Below are 25748 nucleotides of genomic sequence, written 5' to 3'. Positions count from 1 at the left end.
CTGCAAAAGCTTTCGTTCGTAATGAGGCAACACTGTGTATTTCTCTCTCGCAGAGCCCGGCTGACAAATTCGAAACGTCCAGCGATTGCGCCCACAGGAAAGCTGCCAGCACGGAAAGCTGTAGCTGGTTTTCACTGTCCCTTGGAACTGCATTCGCTGGTAGACAGACATTCGCGTTCTGCAAAAGCTTTGTTTCGTAATGGGGCAACACTGTGTATTTCTCTCTCGGAGAGCCCGGCTGCCAAATTCGAAACGTCCAGCGATTGCGCCCACAGGAAAGCTCCCAGCACGGAAAGCTGTAGCTGGTTTTCACTGTCCCTTGGAACTGCATTCGCTGGTAGACAGACATTCGCGTTCTGCAACAGCTTTCGTTCGTAAAGGGGCAACACTCTGTATTTCTCTCTCGGAGAGCCCGGCTGCCAAATTCGAAACGTCCAGCGATTGCGCCCACAGGAAAGCTCCCAGCACGGAAAGCTGTAGCTGGTTTTCACTGTCCCTTGGAACTGCATTCGCTGGTAGACAGACATTCGCGTTCTGCAACAGCTTTCGTTCGTAATGGGGCAACACTGTGTATTTCTCTCTGGGAGAGCCCGGCTGCCAAATTCGAAACGTCCAGCGATTGCGCCCACAGGAAAGCTCCCAGCACGGAAAGCTGTAGCTGGTTTTCACTGTCCCTTGGAACTGCATTCGCTGGTAGACAGACATTCGCGTTCTGCGACAGGTTTCGTTCGTAAAGGGGCAACACTGTGTATTTCTCTCTCGGAGAGCCCGGCTGCCAAATTCGAAACGTCCAGCGATTGCGCCCACAGGAAAGCTGCCAGCACGGAAAGCTGTAGCTGGTTTTCACTGTCCCTTGGAACTGCATTCGCTGGTAGACAGACATTCGCGTTCTGCAAAAGCTTTGGTTCGTAATGGGGCAACACTGTGTATTTCTCTCTCGCAGAGCCCGGCTGCCAAATTCGAAACGTCCAGCGATTGCGCCCACAGGAAAGCTCCCAGCACGGAAAGCTGTAGCTGGTTTTCACTGTCCCTTGGAACTGCATTCGCTGCTACACAGACATTCGCGTTCTGCAAAAGCTTTGTTTGGTAAAGGGGCAACACTGTGTATTTCTCTCTCGGAGAGCGCGGCTGCCAAATTCGAAACGTCCAGCGATTGCGCCCACAGGAAAGCTCCCAGCACGGAAAGCTGTAGCTGGTTTTCACTGTCCCTTGGAACTGCATTCGCTGCTACACAGACATTCGCGTTCTGCAAAAGCTTTTTTTGGTAAAGAGGCAACACTGTGTATTTCTCTGTCGGAGAGCCCGGCTGCCAAATTCGAAACGTCCAACGATTGCGCCCACTTGAAAGCTGCCAGCACGGAAAGCTGTAGCTGGTTTTCACTGTCCCTTGGAACTGCATTCGCTGGTAGACAGACATTCGCGTTCTGCAAAAGCTTTCGTTCGTAATGGGGCAACACTGTGTATTTCTCTCTGGGAGAGCCCGGCTGCCAAATTCGAAACGTCCAGCGATTGCGCCCACAGGAAAGCTCCCAGCACGGAAAGCTGTAGCTGGTTTTCACTGTCCCTTGGAACTGCATTCGCTGGTAGACAGACATTCGCGTTCTGCAAAAGCTTCCGTTCGTAAAGGGGCAACACTGTGTATTTCTCTCTCGGAGAGCCCGGCTGCCAAATTCGAAACGTCCAGCGATTGCGCCCACAGGAAAGCTCCCAGCACGGAAAGCTGTAGCTGGTTTTCACTGTCCCTTGGAACTGCATTCGCTGGTAGACAGACATTCGCGTTCTGCAAAAGCTTTTTTTCGTAATGGGGCAACACTGTGTATTTCTCTCTGGGAGAGCGCGGCTGCCAAATTCGAAACGTCCAGCGATTGCGCCCACAGGAAAGCTCCCAGCACGGAAAGCTGTAGCTGGTTTTCACTGTCCCTTGGAACTGCATTCGCTGCTACACAGACATTCGTGTCCTGCAAAAGCTTTCGTTCGTAATGAGGCAACACTGTGTATTTCTCTCTCGCAGAGCCCGGCTGACAAATTCGAAACGTCCAGCGATTGCGCCCACAGGAAAGCTGCCAGCACGGAAAGCTGTAGCTGGTTTTCACTGTCCCTTGGAACTGCATTCGCTGGTAGACAGAGATTCGCGTTCTGCAAAAGCTTTGTTTCGTAATGGGGCAACACTGTGTATTTCTCTCTCGGAGAGCCCGGCTGCCAAATTCGAAACGTCCAGCGATTGCGCCCACAGGAAAGCTCCCAGCACGGAAAGCTGTAGCTGGTTTTCACTGTCCCTTGGAACTGCATTCGCTGGTAGACAGACATTCGCGTTCTGCAACAGCTTTCGTTCGTAAAGGGGCAACACTCTGTATTTCTCTCTCGGAGAGCCCGGCTGCCAAATTCGAAACGTCCAGCGATTGCGCCCACAGGAAAGCTCCCAGCACGGAAAGCTGTAGCTGGTTTTCACTGTCCCTTGGAACTGCATTCGCTGGTAGACAGACATTCGCGTTCTGCGACAGGTTTCGTTCGTAAAGGGGCAACACTGTGTATTTCTCTCTCGGAGAGCCCGGCTGCCAAATTCGAAACGTCCAGCGATTGCGCCCACAGGAAAGCTGCCAGCACGGAAAGCTGTAGCTGGTTTTCACTGTCCCTTGGAACTGCATTCGCTGGTAGACAGACATTCGCGTTCTGCAAAAGCTTTGGTTCGTAATGGGGCAACACTGTGTATTTCTCTCTCGCAGAGCCCGGCTGCCAAATTCGAAACGTCCAGCGATTGCGCCCACAGGAAAGCTCCCAGCACGGAAAGCTGTAGCTGGTTTTCACTGTCCCTTGGAACTGCATTCGCTGCTACACAGACATTCGCGTTCTGCAAAAGCTTTGTTTGGTAAAGGGGCAACACTGTGTATTTCTCTCTCGGAGAGCGCGGCTGCCAAATTCGAAACGTCCAGCGATTGAGCCCACAGGAAAGCTCCCAGCACGGAAAGCTGTAGCTGGTTTTCACTGTCCCTTGGAACTGCATTCGCTGCTACACAGACATTCGCGTTCTGCAAAAGCTTTTTTTGGTAAAGAGGCAACACTGTGTATTTCTCTGTCGGAGAGCCCGGCTGCCAAATTCGAAACGTCCAACGATTGCGCCCACTTGAAAGCTGCCAGCACGGAAAGCTGTAGCTGGTTTTCACTGTCCCTTGGAACTGCATTCGCTGGTAGACAGACATTCGCGTTCTGCAAAAGCTTTCGTTCGTAATGGGGCAACACTGTGTATTTCTCTCTGGGAGAGCCCGGCTGCCAAATTCGAAACGTCCAGCGATTGCGCCCACAGGAAAGCTCCCAGCACGGAAAGCTGTAGCTGGTTTTCACTGTCCCTTGGAACTGCATTCGCTGGTAGACAGACATTCGCGTTCTGCAAAAGCTTCCGTTCGTAAAGGGGCAACACTGTGTATTTCTCTCTCGGAGAGCCCGGCTGCCAAATTCGAAACGTCCAGCGATTGCGCCCACAGGAAAGCTCCCAGCACGGAAAGCTGTAGCTGGTTTTCACTGTCCCTTGGAACTGCATTCGCTGGTAGACAGACATTCGCGTTCTGCAAAAGCTTTTTTTCGTAATGGGGCAACACTGTGTATTTCTCTCTGGGAGAGCGCGGCTGCCAAATTCGAAACGTCCAGCGATTGCGCCCACAGGAAAGCTCCCAGCACGGAAAGCTGTAGCTGGTTTTCACTGTCCCTTGGAACTGCATTCGCTGCTACACAGACATTCGTGTTCTGCAAAAGCTTTCGTTCGTAATGAGGCAACACTGTGTATTTCTCTCTCGCAGAGCCCGGCTGACAAATTCGAAACGTCCAGCGATTGCGCCCACAGGAAAGCTGCCAGCACGGAAAGCTGTAGCTGGTTTTCACTGTCCCTTGGAACTGCATTCGCTGGTAGACAGACATTCGCGTTCTGCAAAAGCTTTGTTTCGTAATGGGGCAACACTGTGTATTTCTCTCTCGGAGAGCCCGGCTGCCAAATTCGAAACGTCCAGCGATTGCGCCCACAGGAAAGCTCCCAGCACGGAAAGCTGTAGCTGGTTTTCACTGTCCCTTGGAACTGCATTCGCTGGTAGACAGACATTCGCGTTCTGCAACAGGTTTCGTTCGTAAAGGGGCAACACTGTGTATTTCTCTCTCGGAGAGCCCGGCTGCCAAATTCGAAACGTCCAGCGATTGCGCCCACAGGAAAGCTCCCAGCACGGAAAGCTGTAGCTGGTTTTCACTGTCCCTTGGAACTGCATTCGCTGGTAGACAGACATTCGCGTTCTGCGACAGCTTTCGTTCGTAATGGGGCAACACTGTGTATTTCTCTCTCGGAGAGCCCGGCTGCCAAATTCGAAACGTCCAGCGATTGCGCCCACAGGAAAGCTGCCAGCACGGAAAGCTGTAGCTTGTTTTCACTGTCCCTTGGAACTGCATTCGCTGGTAGACAGACATTCGCGTTCTGCAAAAGCTTTGGTTCGTAATGGGGCAACACTGTGTATTTCTCTCTCGCAGAGCCCGGCTGCCAAATTCGAAACGTCCAGCGATTGCGCCCACAGGAAAGCTGCCAGCACGGAAAGCTGTAGCTGGTTTTCACTGTCCCTTGGAACTGCATTCGCTGGTAGACAGACATTCGCGTTCTGCAACAGGTTTCGTTCGTAAAGGGGCAACACTGTGTATTTCTCTCTGGGAGAGCCCGGCTGCCAAATTCGAAACGTCCAGCGATTGCGCCCACAGGAAAGCTCCCAGCACGGAAAGCTGTAGCTGGTTTTCACTGTCCCTTGGAACTGCATTCGATGGTAGACGGACATTCGTGTTCTGCAAAAGCTTTCGTTCGTAATGAGGCAACACTGTGTATTTCTCTCTCGGAGTGCGCGGCTGCCAAATTCGAAACGTCCAGCGATTGCGCCCACAGGAAAGCTCCCAGCACGGAAAGCTGTAGCTGGTTTTCACTGTCCCTTGGAACTGCATTCGCTGCTACACAGACATTCGCGTTCTGCAAAAGCTTTGTTTGGTAAAGGGGCAACACTGTGTATTTCTCTCTCGGAGAGCGCGGCTGCCAAATTCGAAACGTCCAGCGATTGCGCCCACAGGAAAGCTCCCAGCACGGAAAGCTGTAGCTGGTTTTCACTGTCCCTTGGAACTGCATTCGCTGCTACAGAGACATTCGCGTTCTGCAAAAGCTTTGGTTGGTAAAGGGGCAACACTGTGTATTTCTCTCTCGGAGAGCCCGGCTGACAAATTCGAAACGTCCAGCGATTGCGCCCACAGGAAAGCTGCCAGCACGGAAAGCTGTAGCTGGTTTTCACTGTCCCTTGGAACTGCATTCGCTGGTAGACAGACATTCGCGTTCTGCAAAAGCTTTGGTTGGTAATGGGGCAATACTGTGTATTTCTCTCTGGGAGAGCCCGGCTGCCAAATTCGAAACGTCCAGCGATTGCGCCCACAGGAAAGCTCCCAGCACGGAAAGCTGTAGCTGGTTTTCACTGTCCCTTGGAACTGCATTCGCTGCTACACAGACATTCGTGTTCTGCAAAAGCTTTCGTTCGTAATGAGGCAACACTGTGTATTTCTCTCTCGCAGAGCCCGGCTGACAAATTCGAAACGTCCAGCGATTGCGCCCACAGGAAAGCTGCCAGCACGGAAAGCTGTAGCTGGTTTTCACTGTCCCTTGGAACTGCATTCGCTGGTAGACAGACATTCGCGTTCTGCAAAAGCTTTGTTTCGTAATGGGGCAATACTGTGTATTTCTCTCTCGGAGAGCCCGGCTGCCAAATTCGAAACGTCCAGCGATTGCGCCCACAGGAAAGCTCCCAGCACGGAAAGCTGTAGCTGGTTTTCACTGTCCCTTGGAACTGCATTCGCTGGTAGACAGACATTCGCGTTCTGCAACAGCTTTAGTTTGTAAAGGGGCAACACTGTGTATTTCTCTCTCGGAGAGCCCGGCTGCCAAATTCGAAACGTCCAGCGATTGCGCCCACAGGAAAGCTCCCAGCACGGAAAGCTGTAGCTGGTTTTCACTGTCCCTTGGAACTGCATTCGCTGGTAGACAGACATTCGCGTTCTGCAACAGCTTTCGTTCGTAATGGGGCAACACTGTGTATTTCTCTCTGGGAGAGCCCGGCTGCCAAATTCGAAACGTCCAGCGATTGCGCCCACAGGAAAGCTGCCAGCACGGAAAGCTGTAGCTGGTTTTCACTGTCCCTTGGAACTGCATTCGCTGGTAGACAGACATTCGCGTTCTGCAACAGGTTTCGTTCGTAAAGGGGCAACACTGTGTATTTCTCTCTCGGAGAGCCCGGCTGCCAAATTCAAAACGTCCAGCGATTGCGCCCACAGGAAAGCTGCCAGCACGGAAAGCTGTAGCTGGTTTTCACTGTCCCTTGGAACTGCATTCGCTGGTAGACAGACATTCGCGTTCTGCAAAAGCTTTGGTTCGTAATGGGGCAACACTGTGTATTTCTCTCTCGCAGAGCCCGGCTGCCAAATTCGAAACGTCCAGCGATTGCGCCCACAGGAAAGCTCCCAGCACGGAAAGCTGTAGCTGGTTTTCACTGTCCCTTGGAACTGCATTCGCTGGTAGACAGACATTCGCGTTCTGCAAAAGCTTTGTTTGGTAAAGGGGCAACACTGTGTATTTCTCTCTCGGAGAGCCCGGCTGCCAAATTCGAAACGTCCAGCGACTGCGCCCACGGAAAGCTCCCAGCACGGAAAGCTGTACCTGGTTTTCACTGTCCCTTGGAACTGCATTCGCTGCTACACAGACATTCGCGTTCTGCAAAAGCTTTGGTTGGTAAAGGGGCAACACTGTGTATTTCTCTGTCGGAGAGCCCGGCTGCCAAATTCGAAACGTCCAACGATTGCGCCCACATGAAAGCTGCCAGCACGGAAAGCTGTAGCTGGTTTTCACTGTCCCTTGGAACTGCATTCGCTGGTAGACAGACATTCGCGTTCTGCAAAAGCTTTCGTTCGTAATGGGGCAACACTGTGTATTTCTCTCTGGGAGAGCCCGGCTGCCAAATTCGAAACGTCCAGCGATTGCGCCCCCAGGAAAGCTGCCAGCACGGAAAGCTGTAGCTGGTTTTCACTGTCCCTTGGAACTGCATTCGCTGCTACACAGACATTCGTGTTCTGCAAAAGCTTTCGTTCGTAATGAGGCAACACTGTGTATTTCTCTCTCGCAGAGCCCGGCTGACAAATTCGAAACGTCCAGCGATTGCGCCCACAGGAAAGCTGCCAGCACGGAAAGCTGTAGCTGGTTTTCACTGTCCCTTGGAACTGCATTCGCTGCTACACAGACATTCGTGTTCTGCAAAAGCTTTCGTTCGTAATGAGGCAACACTGTGTATTTCTCTCTCGCAGAGCCCGGCTGACAAATTCGAAACGTCCAGCGATTGCGCCCACAGGAAAGCTGCCAGCACGGAAAGCTGTAGCTGGTTTTCACTGTCCCTTGGAACTGCATTCGCTGGTAGACAGACATTCGCGTTCTGCAAAAGCTTTGTTTCGTAATGGGGCAACACTGTGTATTTCTCTCTCGGAGAGCCCAGCTGCCAAATTCGAAACGTCCAGCGATTGCGCCCACAGGAAAGCTCCCAGCACGGAAAGCTGTAGCTGGTTTTCACTGTCCCTTGGAACTGCATTCGCTGCTACACAGACATCGCGTTCTGCAAAAGCTTTGGTTGGTAAAGGGGCAACACTGTGTATTTCTCTCTCGGAGAGCCCGGCTGCCAAATTCGAAACGTCCAGCGATTGCGCCCACAGGAAAGCTGCCAGCACGGAAAGCTGTAGCTGGTTTTCACTGTCCCTTGGAACTGCATTCGCTGGTAGACGGACATTCGTGTTCTGCAAAAGCTTTCGTTCGTAATGAGGCAACACTGTGTATTTTTCTCTCGGAGTGCGCGGCTGCCAAATTCGAAACGTCCAGCGATTGCGCCCACAGGAAAGCTCCCAGCACGGAAAGCTGTAGCTGGTTTTCACTGTCCCTTGGAACTGCATTCGCTGCTACACAGACATTCGCGTTCTGCAAAAGCTTTGGTTGGTAAAGGGGCAACACTGTGTATTTCTCTCTCGGAGAGCCCGGCTGCCAAATTCGAAACGTCCAGCGATTGCGCCCACAGGAAAGCTCCCAGCACGGAAAGCTGTAGCTGGTTTTCACTGTCCCTTGGAACTGCATTCGCTGCTACACAGACATTCGCGTTCTGCAACAGGTTTCGTTCGTAAAGGGGCAACACTGTGTATTTCTCTCTCGGAGAGCCCGGCTGCCAAATTCGAAACGTCCAGCGATTGCGCCCAGAGGAAAGCTGCCAGCACGGAAAGCTGTAGCTGGTTTTCACTGTCCCTTGGAACTGCATTCGCTGGTAGACAGACATTCGCGTTCTGCAAAAGCTTTCGTTCGTAAAGGGGCAACACTGTGTATTTCTCTCTCGCAGATTCCGGCTGCCAAATTCGAAACGTCCAGCGATTGCGCCCACAGGAAAGCTGCCAGCACGGAAAGCTGTAGCTGGTTTTCACTGTCCCTTGGAACTGCATTCGCTGCTACACAGACATTCGTGTTCTGCAAAAGCTTTCGTTCGTACTGAGGCAACACTGTGTATTTCTCTCTCGCAGAGCCCGGCTGACAAATTCGAAACGTCCAGCGATTGCGCCCACAGGAAAGCTGCCAGCACGGAAAGCTGTAGCTGGTTTTCACTGTCCCTTGGAACTGCATTCGCTGGTAGACAGACATTCGCGTTCTGCAAAAGCTTTGTTTCGTAATGGGGCAACACTGTGTATTTCTCTCTCGGAGAGCCCGGCTGCCAAATTCGAAACGTCCAGCGATTGCGCCCACAGGAAAGCTCCCAGCACGGAAAGCTGTAGCTGGTTTTCACTGTCCCTTGGAACTGCATTCGCTGCTACACAGACATCGCGTTCTGCAAAAGCTTTGGTTGGTAAAGGGGCAACACTGTGTATTTCTCTCTCGGAGAGCCCGGCTGCCAAATTCGAAACGTCCAGCGATTGCGCCCACAGGAAAGCTCCCAGCACGGAAAGCTGTATCTGGTTTTCACTGTCCCTTGGAACTGCATTCGCTGCTACACAGAGATTCGCGTTCTGCAAAAGCTTTCGTTCGTAAAGGGGCAACACTGTGTATTTCTCTCTGGGAGAGCCCGGCTGCCAAATTCGAAATGTCCAGCGATTGCGCCCACAGGAAAGCTGCCAGCACGGAAAGCTGTAGCTGGTTTTCACTGTCCCTTGGAACTGCATTCGCTGCTACACAGACATTCGCGTTCTGCAAAAGCTTTCGTTCGTAAAGGGGCAACACTGTTTATTTCTATCTCGGAGAGCCCGGCTGCCAAATTCGAAACGTCCAGCGATTGCGCCCACAGGAAAGCTGCCAGCACGGAAAGTTGTAGCTGGTTTTCACTGTCCCTTGGAACTGCATTCGCTGCTACACAGACATTCGCGTTCTGCAAAAGCTTTCGTTCGTAAAGGGGCAACACTGTGTATTTCTCTCTCGCAGAGCCCGGCTGCCAAATTCGAAACGTCCAGCGATTGCGCCCACAGGAAAGCTGCCAGCACGGAAAGCTGTAGCTGGTTTTCACTGTCCCTTGGAACTGCATTCGCTGGTAGACAGACATTCGCGTTCTGCAACAGGTTTCGTTCGTAAAGGGGCAACACTGTGTATTTCTCTCTTGGAGAGCCCGGCTGCCAAATTCGAAACGTCCAGCGATTGCGCCCACAGGAAAGCTGCCAGCACGGAAAGCTGTAGCTGGTTTTCACTGTCCCTTGGAACTGCATTCGCTGGTAGACGGACATTCGTGTTCTGCAAAAGCTTTCGTTCGTAATGAGGCAACACTGTGTATTTCTCTCTCGGAGTGCGCGGCTGCCAAATTCGAAACGTCCAGCGATTGCGCCCACAGGAAAGCTGCCAGCACGGAAAGCTGTAGCTGGTTTTCACTGTCCCTTGGAACTGCATTCGCTGCTACACAGACATTCGCGTTCTGCAAAAGCTTTGGTTGGTAAAGGGGCAACACTGTGTATTTCTCTCTCGGAGAGCCCGGCTGCCAAATTCGAAACGTCCAGCGATTGCGCCCACAGGAAAGCTGCCAGCACGGAAAGCTGTAGCTGGTTTTCACTGTCCCTTGGAACTGCATTCGCTGGTAGACAGACATTCGCGTTCTGCAAAAGCTTTGGTTGGTAATGGGCAACACTTTGTATTTCTCTCTCGCAGATTCCGGCTGCCAAATTCGAAACGTCCAGCGATTGCGCCCACAGGAAAGCTGCCAGCACGGAAAGCTGTAGCTGGTTTTCACTGTCCCTTGGAACTGCATTCGCTGGTAGACAGACATTCGCGTTCTGCAAAAGCTTTGGTTGGTAATGGGCAACACTGTGTATTTCTCTCTCGGAGAGCCCGGCTGCCAAATTCGAAACGTCCAGCGATTGCGCCCACAGGAAAGCTCCCAGCACGGAAAGCTGTAGCTATTTTTCACTGTCCCTTGGAACTGCATTCGCTGCTACACAGACATTCGCGTTCTGCAAAAGCTTTGGTTGGTAAAGGGGCAACACTGTGTATTTCTCTCTCGCAGAGCCCGGCTGCCAAATTCGAAACGTCCAGCGATTGCGCCCACAGGAAAGCTGCCAGCACGGAAAGCTGTAGCTGGTTTTCACTGTCCCTTGGAACTGCATTCGCTGGTAGACAGACATTCGCGTTCTGCAAAAGCTTTGGTTCGTAAAGGGGCAACACTGTGTATTTCTCTCTCGCTGAGCCCGGCTGCCAAATTCGAAACGTCCAGCGATTGCGCCCACAGGAAAGCTGCCAGCACGGAAAGCTGTAGCTGGTTTTCACTGTCCCTTGGAACTGCATTCGCTGGTAGACGGACATTCGTGTTCTGCAAAAGCTTTCGTTCGTAATGAGGCAACACTGTGTATTTCTCTCTCGGAGAGCGCGGCTGCCAAATTCGAAACGTCCAGCGATTGCGCCCACAGGAAAGCTCCCAGCACGGAAAGCTGTAGCTGGTTTTCACTGTCCCTTGGAACTGCATTCGCTGGTAGACGGACATTCGTGTTCTGCAAAAGCTTTCGTTCGTAATGAGGCAACACTGTGTATTTCTCTCTCGGAGAGCGCGGCTGCCAAATTCGAAACGTCCAGCGATTGCGCCCACAGGAAAGCTCCCAGCATGGAAAGCTGTAGCTGGTTTTCACTGTCCCTTGGAACTGCATTCGCTGGTAGACAGACATTCGCGTTCTGCAAAAGCTTTCGTTCGTAAAGGGGCAACACTGTGTATTTCTCTCTCGGAGAGCCCGGCTGCCAAATTCGAAACGTCCAGCGATTGCGCCCACAGGAAAGCTGCCAGCACGGAAAGCTGTAGCTGGTTTTCACTGTCCCTTGGAACTGCATTCGCTGCTACACAGACATTCGTGTTCTGCAAAAGCTTTCGTTCGTAATGAGGCAACACTGTGTATTTCTCTCTCGGAGAGCCCGGCTGACAAATTCGAAACGTCCAGCGATTGCGCCCACAGGAAAGCTGCCAGCACGGAAAGCTGTAGCTGGTTTTCACTGTCCCTTGGAACTGCATTCGCTGGTAGACAGACATTCGCATTCTGCAAAAGCTTTGGTTGGTAAAGGGGCAACACTGTGTATTTCTCTCTCGGAGAGCCCGGCTGCCAAATTCGAAACGTCCAGCGATTGCGCCCACAGGAAAGCTCCCAGCACGGAAAGCTGTAGCTGGTTTTCACTGTCCCTTGGAACTGCATTCGCTGGTAGACAGACATTCGCGTTCTGCAACAGCTTTCGTTCGTAAAGGGGCAACACTGCGTATTTCTCTCTCGGAGAGCCCGGCTGCCAAATTCGAAACGTCCAGCGATTGCGCCCACAGGAAAGCTCCCAGCACGGAAAGCTGTAGCTGGTTTTCACTGTCCCTTGGAACTGCATTCGCTGGTAGACAGACATTCGCGTTCTGCAACAGCTTTCGTTCGTAAAGGGGCAACACTGTGTATTTCTCTCTGGGAGAGCCCGGCTGCCAAATTCGAAACGTCCAGCGATTGCGCCCACAGGAAAGCTCCCAGCACGGAAAGTTGTAGCTGGTTTTCACTGTCCCTTGGAACTGCATTCGCTGGTAGACAGACATTCGCGTTCTGCAAAAACTTTCGTTCGTAAAGGGGCAACACTGTGTATTTCTCTCTGGGAGAGCCCGGCTGCCAAATTCGAAACGTCCAGCGATTGCGCCCACAGGAAAGCTGCCAGCACGGAAAGCTGTAGCTGGTTTTCACTGTCCCTTGGAACTGCATTCGCTGGTAGACAGACATTCGCGTTCTGCAAAAGGTTTCGTTCGTAAAGGGGCAACACTGTGTATTTCTCTCTCGCAGATTTCGGCTGCCAAATTCGAAACGTCCAGCGATTGCGCCCACAGGAAAGCTGCCAGCACGGAAAGCTGTAGCTGGTTTTCACTGTCCCTTGGAACTGCATTCGCTGGTAGACAGACATTCGCGTTCTGCAAAAGCTTTGGTTGGTAATGGGCAACACTGTGTATTTCTCTCTCGGAGAGCCCGGCTGCCAAATTCGAAACGTCCAGCGATTGCGCCCACAGGAAAGCTGCCAGCACGGAAAGCTGTAGCTGGTTTTCACTGTCCCTTGGAACTGCATTCGCTGGTAGACAGACATTCGCGTTCTGCAACAGGTTTCGTTCGTAAAGGGGCAACACTGTGTATTTCTCTCTTGGAGAGCCCGGCTGCCAAATTCGAAACGTCCAGCGATTGCGCCCACAGGAAAGCTGCCAGCACGGAAAGCTGTAGCTGGTTTTCACTGTCCCTTGGAACTGCATTCGCTGGTAGACGGACATTCGTGTTCTGCAAAAGCTTTCGTTCGTAATGAGGCAACACTGTGTATTTCTCTCTCGGAGTGCGCGGCTGCCAAATTCGAAACGTCCAGCGATTGCGCCCACAGGAAAGCTGCCAGCACGGAAAGCTGTAGCTGGTTTTCACTGTCCCTTGGAACTGCATTCGCTGCTACACAGACATTCGCGTTCTGCAAAAGCTTTGGTTGGTAAAGGGGCAACACTGTGTATTTCTCTCTCGGAGAGCCCGGCTGCCAAATTCGAAACGTCCAGCGATTGCGCCCACAGGAAAGCTGCCAGCACGGAAAGCTGTAGCTGGTTTTCACTGTCCCTTGGAACTGCATTCGCTGGTAGACAGACATTCGCGTTCTGCAAAAGCTTTGGTTGGTAATGGGCAACACTTTGTATTTCTCTCTCGCAGATTCCGGCTGCCAAATTCGAAACGTCCAGCGATTGCGCCCACAGGAAAGCTGCCAGCACGGAAAGCTGTAGCTGGTTTTCACTGTCCCTTGGAACTGCATTCGCTGGTAGACAGACATTCGCGTTCTGCAAAAGCTTTGGTTGGTAATGGGCAACACTGTGTATTTCTCTCTCGGAGAGCCCGGCTGCCAAATTCGAAACGTCCAGCGATTGCGCCCACAGGAAAGCTCCCAGCACGGAAAGCTGTAGCTATTTTTCACTGTCCCTTGGAACTGCATTCGCTGCTACACAGACATTCGCGTTCTGCAAAAGCTTTGGTTGGTAAAGGGGCAACACTGTGTATTTCTCTCTCGCAGAGCCCGGCTGCCAAATTCGAAACGTCCAGCGATTGCGCCCACAGGAAAGCTGCCAGCACGGAAAGCTGTAGCTGGTTTTCACTGTCCCTTGGAACTGCATTCGCTGGTAGACAGACATTCGCGTTCTGCAAAAGCTTTGGTTCGTAAAGGGGCAACACTGTGTATTTCTCTCTCGCTGAGCCCGGCTGCCAAATTCGAAACGTCCAGCGATTGCGCCCACAGGAAAGCTGCCAGCACGGAAAGCTGTAGCTGGTTTTCACTGTCCCTTGGAACTGCATTCGCTGGTAGACGGACATTCGTGTTCTGCAAAAGCTTTCGTTCGTAATGAGGCAACACTGTGTATTTCTCTCTCGGAGAGCGCGGCTGCCAAATTCGAAACGTCCAGCGATTGCGCCCACAGGAAAGCTCCCAGCACGGAAAGCTGTAGCTGGTTTTCACTGTCCCTTGGAACTGCATTCGCTGGTAGACGGACATTCGTGTTCTGCAAAAGCTTTCGTTCCTAATGAGGCAACACTGTGTATTTCTCTCTCGGAGAGCGCGGCTGCCAAATTCAAAACGTCCAGCGATTGCGCCCACAGGAAAGCTCCCAGCATGGAAAGCTGTAGCTGGTTTTCACTGTCCCTTGGAACTGCATTCGCTGGTAGACAGACATTCGCGTTCTGCAAAAGCTTTCGTTCGTAAAGGGGCAACACTGTGTATTTCTCTCTCGGAGAGCCCGGCTGCCAAATTCGAAACGTCCAGCGATTGCGCCCACAGGAAAGCTGCCAGCACGGAAAGCTGTAGCTGGTTTTCACTGTCCCTTGGAACTGCATTCGCTGCTACACAGACATTCGTGTTCTGCAAAAGCTTTCGTTCGTAATGAGGCAACACTGTGTATTTCTCTCTCGGAGAGCCCGGCTGACAAATTCGAAACGTCCAGCGATTGCGCCCACAGGAAAGCTGCCAGCACGGAAAGCTGTAGCTGGTTTTCACTGTCCCTTGGAACTGCATTCGCTGGTAGACAGACATTCGCATTCTGCAAAAGCTTTGGTTGGTAAAGGGGCAACACTGTGTATTTCTCTCTCGGAGAGCCCGGCTGCCAAATTCGAAACGTCCAGCGATTGCGCCCACAGGAAAGCTCCCAGCACGGAAAGCTGTAGCTGGTTTTCACTGTCCCTTGGAACTGCATTCGCTGGTAGACAGACATTCGCGTTCTGCAACAGCTTTCGTTCGTAAAGGGGCAACACTGCGTATTTCTCTCTCGGAGAGCCCGGCTGCCAAATTCGAAACGTCCAGCGATTGCGCCCACAGGAAAGCTCCCAGCACGGAAAGCTGTAGCTGGTTTTCACTGTCCCTTGGAACTGCATTCGCTGGTAGACAGACATTCGCGTTCTGCAAAAACTTTCGTTCGTAAAGGGGCAACACTGTGTATTTCTCTCTGGGAGAGCCCGGCTGCCAAATTCGAAACGTCCAGCGATTGCGCCCACAGGAAAGCTCCCAGCACGGAAAGCTGTAGCTGGTTTTCACTGTCCCTTGGAACTGCATTCGCTGGTAGACAGACATTCGCGTTCTGCAAAAGGTTTCGTTCGTAAAGGGGCAACACTGTGTATTTCTCTCTCGCAGATTTCGGCTGCCAAATTCGAAACGTCCAGCGATTGCGCCCACAGGAAAGCTGCCAGCACGGAAAGCTGTAGCTGGTTTTCACTGTCCCTTGGAACTGCATTCGCTGGTAGACAGACATTCGCGTTCTGCAAAAGCTTTGGTTGGTAATGGGCAACACTGTGTATTTCTCTCTCGGAGAGCCCGGCTGCCAAATTCGAAACGTCCAGCGATTGCGCCCACAGGAAAGCTCCCAGCACGGAAAGCTGTAGCTGGTTTTCACTGTCCCTTGGAACTGCATTCGCTGGTAGACAGACATTCGCGTTCTGCAACAGGTTTCGTTCGTAAAGGGGCAACACTGTGTATTTCTCTCTCGGAGAGCGCGGCTGCCAAATTCGAAACGTCCAGCGATTGCGCCCACAGGAAAGCTGCCAGCACGGAAAGCTGTAGCTGGTTTTCACTGTCCCTTGGAACTGCATTCGCTGGTAGACGGACATTCGTGTTCTGCAAAAGCTTTCGTTCGTAATGAGGCAACACTGTGTATTTCTCTCTCGGAGAGCGCGGCTGCCAAATTCGTAACGTCCAGCGATTGCGCCCACAGGAAAGCTGCCAGCACGGAAAGCTGTAGCTGGTTTTCACTGTCCCTTGGAACTGCATTCGCTGCTACACAGACATTCGCGTTCTGCAAAAGCTTTCGTTCGTAAAGGGGCAACACTGTGTATTTCTCTGTCGGAGAGCGCGGCTGCCAAATTCGAAACGTCCAACGATTGCGCCCACAGGAAAGCTGCCAGCACGGAAAGCTGTAGCTGGTTTTCACTGTCCCTTGGAACTGCATTCGCTGCCACACAGACATTCGCGCTCTGCTAAAGCATTGCTTCCTAATGGGGCAACACTCTGTATCTCTCTCTGGCAGAGCCCGGCTGCCAAATTGGAAACGTCCAGAGATTGCGCCCACAGGAAAGCTGCCAGCACTGAAAGCTGTAGCTGGTTTTCACTGTCCCTTGGAACTGCATTCGCTGCCACACAGACATTCGCGCTATGCTAAAGCATTGCTTCCTAATGGGGCAACACTCTGTATCTCTCTCTGGCAGAGCCCGGCTGCCAAATTGGAAACGTCCAGAGATTGCGCCCACAGGAAAGCTGCCAGCACTGAAAGCTCTAGCTGGTTTTCACTGTCCCTTGGAACTGCATTCGCTGCCACACAGACATTCGCGCTCTGCTAAAGCATTGCTTCCTAATGGGGCAACACTCTGTATCTCTCTCTGGCAGAGCCCGGCTGCCAAATTGGAAACGTCCAGCGATTGCGCCCACAGGAAAGCTCCCAGCACGGAAAGCTGTAGCTGGTTTTCACTGTCCCTTGGAACTGCATTCGCTGGTAGACAGACATTCGCATTCTGCAAAAGCTTTGGTTGGTAAAGGGGCAACACTGTGTATTTCTCTCTCGGAGAGCCCGGCTGCCAAATTCGAAACGTCCAGCGATTGCGCCCACAGGAAAGCTCCCAGCACGGAAAGCTGTAGCTGGTTTTCACTGTCCCTTGGAACTGCATTCGCTGGTAGACAGACATTCGCGTTCTGCAACAGCTTTCGTTCGTAAAGGGGCAACACTGCGTATTTCTCTCTCGGAGAGCCCGGCTGCCAAATTCGAAACGTCCAGCGATTGCGCCCACAGGAAAGCTCCCAGCACGGAAAGCTGTAGCTGGTTTTCACTGTCCCTTGGAACTGCATTCGCTGGTAGACAGACATTCGCGTTCTGCAAAAACTTTCGTTCGTAAAGGGGCAACACTGTGTATTTCTCTCTGGGAGAGCCCGGCTGCCAAATTCGAAACGTCCAGCGATTGCGCCCACAGGAAAGCTCCCAGCACGGAAAGCTGTAGCTGGTTTTCACTGTCCCTTGGAACTGCATTCGCTGGTAGACAGACATTCGCGTTCTGCAAAAGGTTTCGTTCGTAAAGGGGCAACACTGTGTATTTCTCTCTCGCAGATTTCGGCTGCCAAATTCGAAACGTCCAGCGATTGCGCCCACAGGAAAGCTGCCAGCACGGAAAGCTGTAGCTGGTTTTCACTGTCCCTTGGAACTGCATTCGCTGGTAGACAGACATTCGCGTTCTGCAAAAGCTTTGGTTGGTAATGGGCAACACTGTGTATTTCTCTCTCGGAGAGCCCGGCTGCCAAATTCGAAACGTCCAGCGATTGCGCCCACAGGAAAGCTCCCAGCACGGAAAGCTGTAGCTGGTTTTCACTGTCCCTTGGAACTGCATTCGCTGGTAGACAGACATTCGCGTTCTGCAACAGGTTTCGTTCGTAAAGGGGCAACACTGTGTATTTCTCTCTCGGAGAGCGCGGCTGCCAAATTCGAAACGTCCAGCGATTGCGCCCACAGGAAAGCTGCCAGCACGGAAAGCTGTAGCTGGTTTTCACTGTCCCTTGGAACTGCATTCGCTGGTAGACGGACATTCGTGTTCTGCAAAAGCTTTCGTTCGTAATGAGGCAACACTGTGTATTTCTCTCTCGGAGAGCGCGGCTGCCAAATTCGTAACGTCCAGCGATTGCGCCCACAGGAAAGCTGCCAGCACGGAAAGCTGTAGCTGGTTTTCACTGTCCCTTGGAACTGCATTCGCTGCTACACAGACATTCGCGTTCTGCAAAAGCTTTCGTTCGTAAAGGGGCAACACTGTGTATTTCTCTGTCGGAGAGCGCGGCTGCCAAATTCGAAACGTCCAACGATTGCGCCCACAGGAAAGCTGCCAGCACGGAAAGCTGTAGCTGGTTTTCACTGTCCCTTGGAACTGCATTCGCTGCCACACAGACATTCGCGCTCTGCTAAAGCATTGCTTCCTAATGGGGCAACACTCTGTATCTCTCTCTGGCAGAGCCCGGCTGCCAAATTGGAAACGTCCAGAGATTGCGCCCACAGGAAAGCTGCCAGCACTGAAAGCTGTAGCTGGTTTTCACTGTCCCTTGGAACTGCATTCGCTGCCACACAGACATTCGCGCTATGCTAAAGCATTGCTTCCTAATGGGGCAACACTCTGTATCTCTCTCTGGCAGAGCCCGGCTGCCAAATTGGAAACGTCCAGAGATTGCGCCCACAGGAAAGCTGCCAGCACTGAAAGCTCTAGCTGGTTTTCACTGTCCCTTGGAACTGCATTCGCTGCCACACAGACATTCGCGCTCTGCTAAAGCATTGCTTCCTAATGGGGCAACACTCTGTATCTCTCTCTGGCAGAGCCCGGCTGCCAAATTGGAAACGTCCAGCGATTGCGCCCACAGGAAAGCTCCCAGCACGGAAAGCTGTAGCTGGTTTTCACTGTCCCTTGGAACTGCATTCGCTGGTAGACAGACATTCGCGTTCTGCAAAAGCTTTCGTTCGTAAAGGGGCAACACTCTGTATTTCTCTCTCGCAGATTCCGGCTGCCAAATTCGAAACGTCCAGCGATTGCGCCCACAGGAAAGCTGCCAGCACGGAAAGCTGTAGCTGGTTTTCACTGTCCCTTGGAACTGCATTCGCTGGTAGGCAGACATTCGCGTTCTGCAAAAGCTTTGTTTCGTAATGGGGCAACACTGTGTATTTCTCTCTCGGAGAGCCCGGCTGCCAAATTCGAAACGTCCAGCGATTGCGCCCACAGGAAAGCTCCCAGCACGGAAAGCTGTAGCTGGTTTTCACTGTCCCTTGGAACTGCATTCGCTGCTACACAGACATTCGCGTTCTGCAACAGGTTTCGTTCGTAAAGGGGCAACACTGTGTATTTCTCTCTCGGAGAGCGCGGCTGCCAAATTCGAAACGTCCAGCGATTGCGCCCACAGGAAAGCTCCCAGCACGGAAAGCTGTAGCTGGTTTTCACTGTCCCTTGGAACTGCATTCGCTGGTAGACAGACATTCGCGTTCTGCAACAGGTTTCGTTCGTAAAGGGGCAACACTGTGTATTTCTCTCTCGCAGAGCCCGGCTGCCAAATTCGAAACGTCCAGCGATTGCGCCCACAGGAAAGCTCCCAGCACGGAAAGCTGTAGCTGGTTTTCACTGTCCCTTGGAACTGCATTCGCTGCTACACAGACATTCGCGTTCTGCAAAAGCTTTGTTTGGTAAAGGGGCAACACTGTGTATTTCTCTCTCGGAGAGCGCGGCTGCCAAATTCGAAACGTCCAGCGATTGCGCCCACAGGAAAGCTCCCAGCACGGAAAGCTGTAGCTGGTTTTCACTGTCCCTTGGAACTGCATTCGCTGCTACACAGACATTCGCGTTCTGCAAAAGCTTTGGTTCGTAAAGGGGCAACACTGTGTATTTCTCTCTCGGAGAGCCCGGCTGCCAAATTCGAAACGTCCAGCGATTGCGCCCACAGGAAAGCTGCCAGCACGGAAAGCTGTAGCTGGTTTTCACTGTCCCTTGGAACTGCATTCGCTGGTAGACAGACATTCGCGTTCTGCAACAGGTTTCGTTCGTAAAGGGGCAACACTGTGTATTTCTCTCTGGGAGAGCGCGGCTGCCAAATTCGAAACGTCCAGCGATTGCGCCCACAGGAAAGCTCCCAGCACGGAAAGCTGTAGCTGGTTTTCACTGTCCCTTGGAACTGCATTCGCTGGTAGACAGACATTCGCGTTCTGCAAAAGCTTTGGTTGGTAATGGGCAACACTTTGTATTTCTCTCTCGCAGATTCCGGCTGCCAAATTCGAAACGTCCAGCGATTGCGCCCACAGGAAAGCTGCCAGCACGGAAAGCTGTAGCTGGTTTTCACTGTCCCTTGGAACTGCATTCGCTGGTAGACAGACATTCGCGTTCTGCAAAAGCTTTGGTTGGTAATGGGCAACACTGTGTATTTCTCTCTCGGAGAGCCCGGCTGCCAAATTCGAAACGTCCAGCGATTGCGCCCACAGGAAAGCTCCCAGCACGGAAAGCTGTAGCTATTTTTCACTGTCCCTTGGAACTGCATTCGCTGCTACACAGACATTCGCGTTCTGCAAAAGCTTTGGTTGGTAAAGGGGCAACACTGTGTATTTCTCTCTCGCAGAGCCCGGCTGCCAAATTCGAAACGTCCAGCGATTGCGCCCACAGGAAAGCTGCCAGCACGGAAAGCTGTAGCTGGTTTTCACTGTCCCTTGGAACTGCATTCGCTGGTAGACAGACATTCGCGTTCTGCAAAAGCTTTGGTTCGTAAAGGGGCAACACTGTGTATTTCTCTCTCGCTGAGCCCGGCTGCCAAATTCGAAACGTCCAGCGATTGCGCCCACAGGAAAGCTGCCAGCACGGAAAGCTGTAGCTGGTTTTCACTGTCCCTTGGAACTGCATTCGCTGGTAGACGGACATTCGTGTTCTGCAAAAGCTTTCGTTCGTAATGAGGCAACACTGTGTATTTCTCTCTCGGAGAGCGCGGCTGCCAAATTCGAAACGTCCAGCGATTGCGCCCACAGGAAAGCTCCCAGCACGGAAAGCTGTAGCTGGTTTTCACTGTCCCTTGGAACTGCATTCGCTGGTAGACGGACATTCGTGTTCTGCAAAAGCTTTCGTTCGTAATGAGGCAACACTGTGTATTTCTCTCTCGGAGAGCGCGGCTGCCAAATTCGAAACGTCCAGCGATTGCGCCCACAGGAAAGCTCCCAGCATGGAAAGCTGTAGCTGGTTTTCACTGTCCCTTGGAACTGCATTCGCTGGTAGACAGACATTCGCGTTCTGCAAAAGCTTTCGTTCGTAAAGGGGCAACACTGTGTATTTCTCTCTCGGAGAGCCCGGCTGCCAAATTCGAAACGTCCAGCGATTGCGCCCACAGGAAAGCTCCCAGCACGGAAAGCTGTAGCTGGTTTTCACTGTCCCTTGGAACTGCATTCGCTGCTACACAGACATTCGTGTTCTGCAAAAGCTTTCGTTCGTAATGAGGCAACACTGTGTATTTCTCTCTCGGAGAGCCCGGCTGACAAATTCGAAACGTCCAGCGATTGCGCCCACAGGAAAGCTGCCAGCACGGAAAGCTGTAGCTGGTTTTCACTGTCCCTTGGAACTGCATTCGCTGGTAGACAGACATTCGCATTCTGCAAAAGCTTTGGTTGGTAAAGGGGCAACACTGTGTATTTCTCTCTCGGAGAGCCCGGCTGCCAAATTCGAAACGTCCAGCGATTGCGCCCACAGGAAAGCTCCCAGCACGGAAAGCTGTAGCTGGTTTTCACTGTCCCTTGGAACTGCATTCGCTGGTAGACAGACATTCGCGTTCTGCAACAGCTTTCGTTCGTAAAGGGGCAACACTGCGTATTTCTCTCTCGGAGAGCCCGGCTGCCAAATTCGAAACGTCCAGCGATTGCGCCCACAGGAAAGCTCCCAGCACGGAAAGCTGTAGCTGGTTTTCACTGTCCCTTGGAACTGCATTCGCTGGTAGACAGACATTCGCGTTCTGCAAAAACTTTCGTTCGTAAAGGGGCAACACTGTGTATTTCTCTCTGGGAGAGCCCGGCTGCCAAATTCGAAACGTCCAGCGATTGCGCCCACAGGAAAGCTCCCAGCACGGAAAGCTGTAGCTGGTTTTCACTGTCCCTTGGAACTGCATTCGCTGGTAGACAGACATTCGCGTTCTGCAAAAGGTTTCGTTCGTAAAGGGGCAACACTGTGTATTTCTCTCTCGCAGATTTCGGCTGCCAAATTCGAAACGTCCAGCGATTGCGCCCACAGGAAAGCTGCCAGCACGGAAAGCTGTAGCTGGTTTTCACTGTCCCTTGGAACTGCATTCGCTGGTAGACAGACATTCGCGTTCTGCAAAAGCTTTGGTTGGTAATGGGCAACACTGTGTATTTCTCTCTCGGAGAGCCCGGCTGCCAAATTCGAAACGTCCAGCGATTGCGCCCACAGGAAAGCTCCCAGCACGGAAAGCTGTAGCTGGTTTTCACTGTCCCTTGGAACTGCATTCGCTGGTAGACAGACATTCGCGTTCTGCAACAGGTTTCGTTCGTAAAGGGGCAACACTGTGTATTTCTCTCTCGGAGAGCGCGGCTGCCAAATTCGAAACGTCCAGCGATTGCGCCCACAGGAAAGCTGCCAGCACGGAAAGCTGTAGCTGGTTTTCACTGTCCCTTGGAACTGCATTCGCTGGTAGACGGACATTCGTGTTCTGCAAAAGCTTTCGTTCGTAATGAGGCAACACTGTGTATTTCTCTCTCGGAGAGCGCGGCTGCCAAATTCGTAACGTCCAGCGATTGCGCCCACAGGAAAGCTGCCAGCACGGAAAGCTGTAGCTGGTTTTCACTGTCCCTTGGAACTGCATTCGCTGCTACACAGACATTCGCGTTCTGCAAAAGCTTTCGTTCGTAAAGGGGCAACACTGTGTATTTCTCTGTCGGAGAGCGCGGCTGCCAAATTCGAAACGTCCAACGATTGCGCCCACAGGAAAGCTGCCAGCACGGAAAGCTGTAGCTGGTTTTCACTGTCCCTTGGAACTGCATTCGCTGCCACACAGACATTCGCGCTCTGCTAAAGCATTGCTTCCTAATGGGGCAACACTCTGTATCTCTCTCTGGCAGAGCCCGGCTGCCAAATTGGAAACGTCCAGAGATTGCGCCCACAGGAAAGCTGCCAGCACTGAAAGCTGTAGCTGGTTTTCACTGTCCCTTGGAACTGCATTCGCTGCCACACAGACATTCGCGCTATGCTAAAGCATTGCTTCCTAATGGGGCAACACTCTGTATCTCTCTCTGGCAGAGCCCGGCTGCCAAATTGGAAACGTCCAGAGATTGCGCCCACAGGAAAGCTGCCAGCACTGAAAGCTCTAGCTGGTTTTCACTGTCCCTTGGAACTGCATTCGCTGCCACACAGACATTCGCGCTCTGCTAAAGCATTGCTTCCTAATGGGGCAACACTCTGTATCTCTCTCTGGCAGAGCCCGGCTGCCAAATTGGAAACGTCCAGCGATTGCGCCCACAGGAAAGCTCCCAGCACGGAAAGCTGTAGCTGGTTTTCACTGTCCCTTGGAACTGCATTCGCTGGTAGACAGACATTCGCATTCTGCAAAAGCTTTGGTTGGTAAAGGGGCAACACTGTGTATTTCTCTCTCGGAGAGCCCGGCTGCCAAATTCGAAACGTCCAGCGATTGCGCCCACAGGAAAGCTCCCAGCACGGAAAGCTGTAGCTGGTTTTCACTGTCCCTTGGAACTGCATTCGCTGGTAGACAGACATTCGCGTTCTGCAACAGCTTTCGTTCGTAAAGGGGCAACACTGCGTATTTCTCTCTCGGAGAGCCCGGCTGCCAAATTCGAAACGTCCAGCGATTGCGCCCACAGGAAAGCTCCCAGCACGGAAAGCTGTAGCTGGTTTTCACTGTCCCTTGGAACTGCATTCGCTGGTAGACAGACATTCGCGTTCTGCAAAAACTTTCGTTCGTAAAGGGGCAACACTGTGTATTTCTCTCTGGGAGAGCCCGGCTGCCAAATTCGAAACGTCCAGCGATTGCGCCCACAGGAAAGCTCCCAGCACGGAAAGCTGTAGCTGGTTTTCACTGTCCCTTGGAACTGCATTCGCTGGTAGACAGACATTCGCGTTCTGCAAAAGGTTTCGTTCGTAAAGGGGCAACACTGTGTATTTCTCTCTCGCAGATTTCGGCTGCCAAATTCGAAACGTCCAGCGATTGCGCCCACAGGAAAGCTGCCAGCACGGAAAGCTGTAGCTGGTTTTCACTGTCCCTTGGAACTGCATTCGCTGGTAGACAGACATTCGCGTTCTGCAAAAGCTTTGGTTGGTAATGGGCAACACTGTGTATTTCTCTCTCGGAGAGCCCGGCTGCCAAATTCGAAACGTCCAGCGATTGCGCCCACAGGAAAGCTCCCAGCACGGAAAGCTGTAGCTGGTTTTCACTGTCCCTTGGAACTGCATTCGCTGGTAGACAGACATTCGCGTTCTGCAACAGGTTTCGTTCGTAAAGGGGCAACACTGTGTATTTCTCTCTCGGAGAGCGCGGCTGCCAAATTCGAAACGTCCAGCGATTGCGCCCACAGGAAAGCTGCCAGCACGGAAAGCTGTAGCTGGTTTTCACTGTCCCTTGGAACTGCATTCGCTGGTAGACGGACATTCGTGTTCTGCAAAAGCTTTCGTTCGTAATGAGGCAACACTGTGTATTTCTCTCTCGGAGAGCGCGGCTGCCAAATTCGTAACGTCCAGCGATTGCGCCCACAGGAAAGCTGCCAGCACGGAAAGCTGTAGCTGGTTTTCACTGTCCCTTGGAACTGCATTCGCTGCTACACAGACATTCGCGTTCTGCAAAAGCTTTCGTTCGTAAAGGGGCAACACTGTGTATTTCTCTGTCGGAGAGCGCGGCTGCCAAATTCGAAACGTCCAACGATTGCGCCCACAGGAAAGCTGCCAGCACGGAAAGCTGTAGCTGGTTTTCACTGTCCCTTGGAACTGCATTCGCTGCCACACAGACATTCGCGCTCTGCTAAAGCATTGCTTCCTAATGGGGCAACACTCTGTATCTCTCTCTGGCAGAGCCCGGCTGCCAAATTGGAAACGTCCAGAGATTGCGCCCACAGGAAAGCTGCCAGCACTGAAAGCTGTAGCTGGTTTTCACTGTCCCTTGGAACTGCATTCGCTGCCACACAGACATTCGCGCTATGCTAAAGCATTGCTTCCTAATGGGGCAACACTCTGTATCTCTCTCTGGCAGAGCCCGGCTGCCAAATTGGAAACGTCCAGAGATTGCGCCCACAGGAAAGCTGCCAGCACTGAAAGCTCTAGCTGGTTTTCACTGTCCCTTGGAACTGCATTCGCTGCCACACAGACATTCGCGCTCTGCTAAAGCATTGCTTCCTAATGGGGCAACACTCTGTATCTCTCTCTGGCAGAGCCCGGCTGCCAAATTGGAAACGTCCAGCGATTGCGCCCACAGGAAAGCTCCCAGCACGGAAAGCTGTAGCTGGTTTTCACTGTCCCTTGGAACTGCATTCGCTGGTAGACAGACATTCGCGTTCTGCAAAAGCTTTCGTTCGTAAAGGGGCAACACTCTGTATTTCTCTCTCGCAGATTCCGGCTGCCAAATTCGAAACGTCCAGCGATTGCGCCCACAGGAAAGCTGCCAGCACGGAAAGCTGTAGCTGGTTTTCACTGTCCCTTGGAACTGCATTCGCTGGTAGGCAGACATTCGCGTTCTGCAAAAGCTTTGTTTCGTAATGGGGCAACACTGTGTATTTCTCTCTCGGAGAGCCCGGCTGCCAAATTCGAAACGTCCAGCGATTGCGCCCACAGGAAAGCTCCCAGCACGGAAAGCTGTAGCTGGTTTTCACTGTCCCTTGGAACTGCATTCGCTGCTACACAGACATTCGCGTTCTGCAACAGGTTTCGTTCGTAAAGGGGCAACACTGTGTATTTCTCTCTCGGAGAGCGCGGCTGCCAAATTCGAAACGTCCAGCGATTGCGCCCACAGGAAAGCTCCCAGCACGGAAAGCTGTAGCTGGTTTTCACTGTCCCTTGGAACTGCATTCGCTGGTAGACAGACATTCGCGTTCTGCAACAGGTTTCGTTCGTAAAGGGGCAACACTGTGTATTTCTCTCTCGCAGAGCCCGGCTGCCAAATTCGAAACGTCCAGCGATTGCGCCCACAGGAAAGCTCCCAGCACGGAAAGCTGTAGCTGGTT

Source organism: Mycteria americana, chromosome 3 (assembly GCF_035582795.1).
Source record: "Mycteria americana isolate JAX WOST 10 ecotype Jacksonville Zoo and Gardens chromosome 3, USCA_MyAme_1.0, whole genome shotgun sequence".
Lineage (NCBI taxonomy): Eukaryota > Metazoa > Chordata > Aves > Ciconiiformes > Ciconiidae > Mycteria > Mycteria americana.
This window is presented reverse-complemented; position numbering follows the sequence as displayed.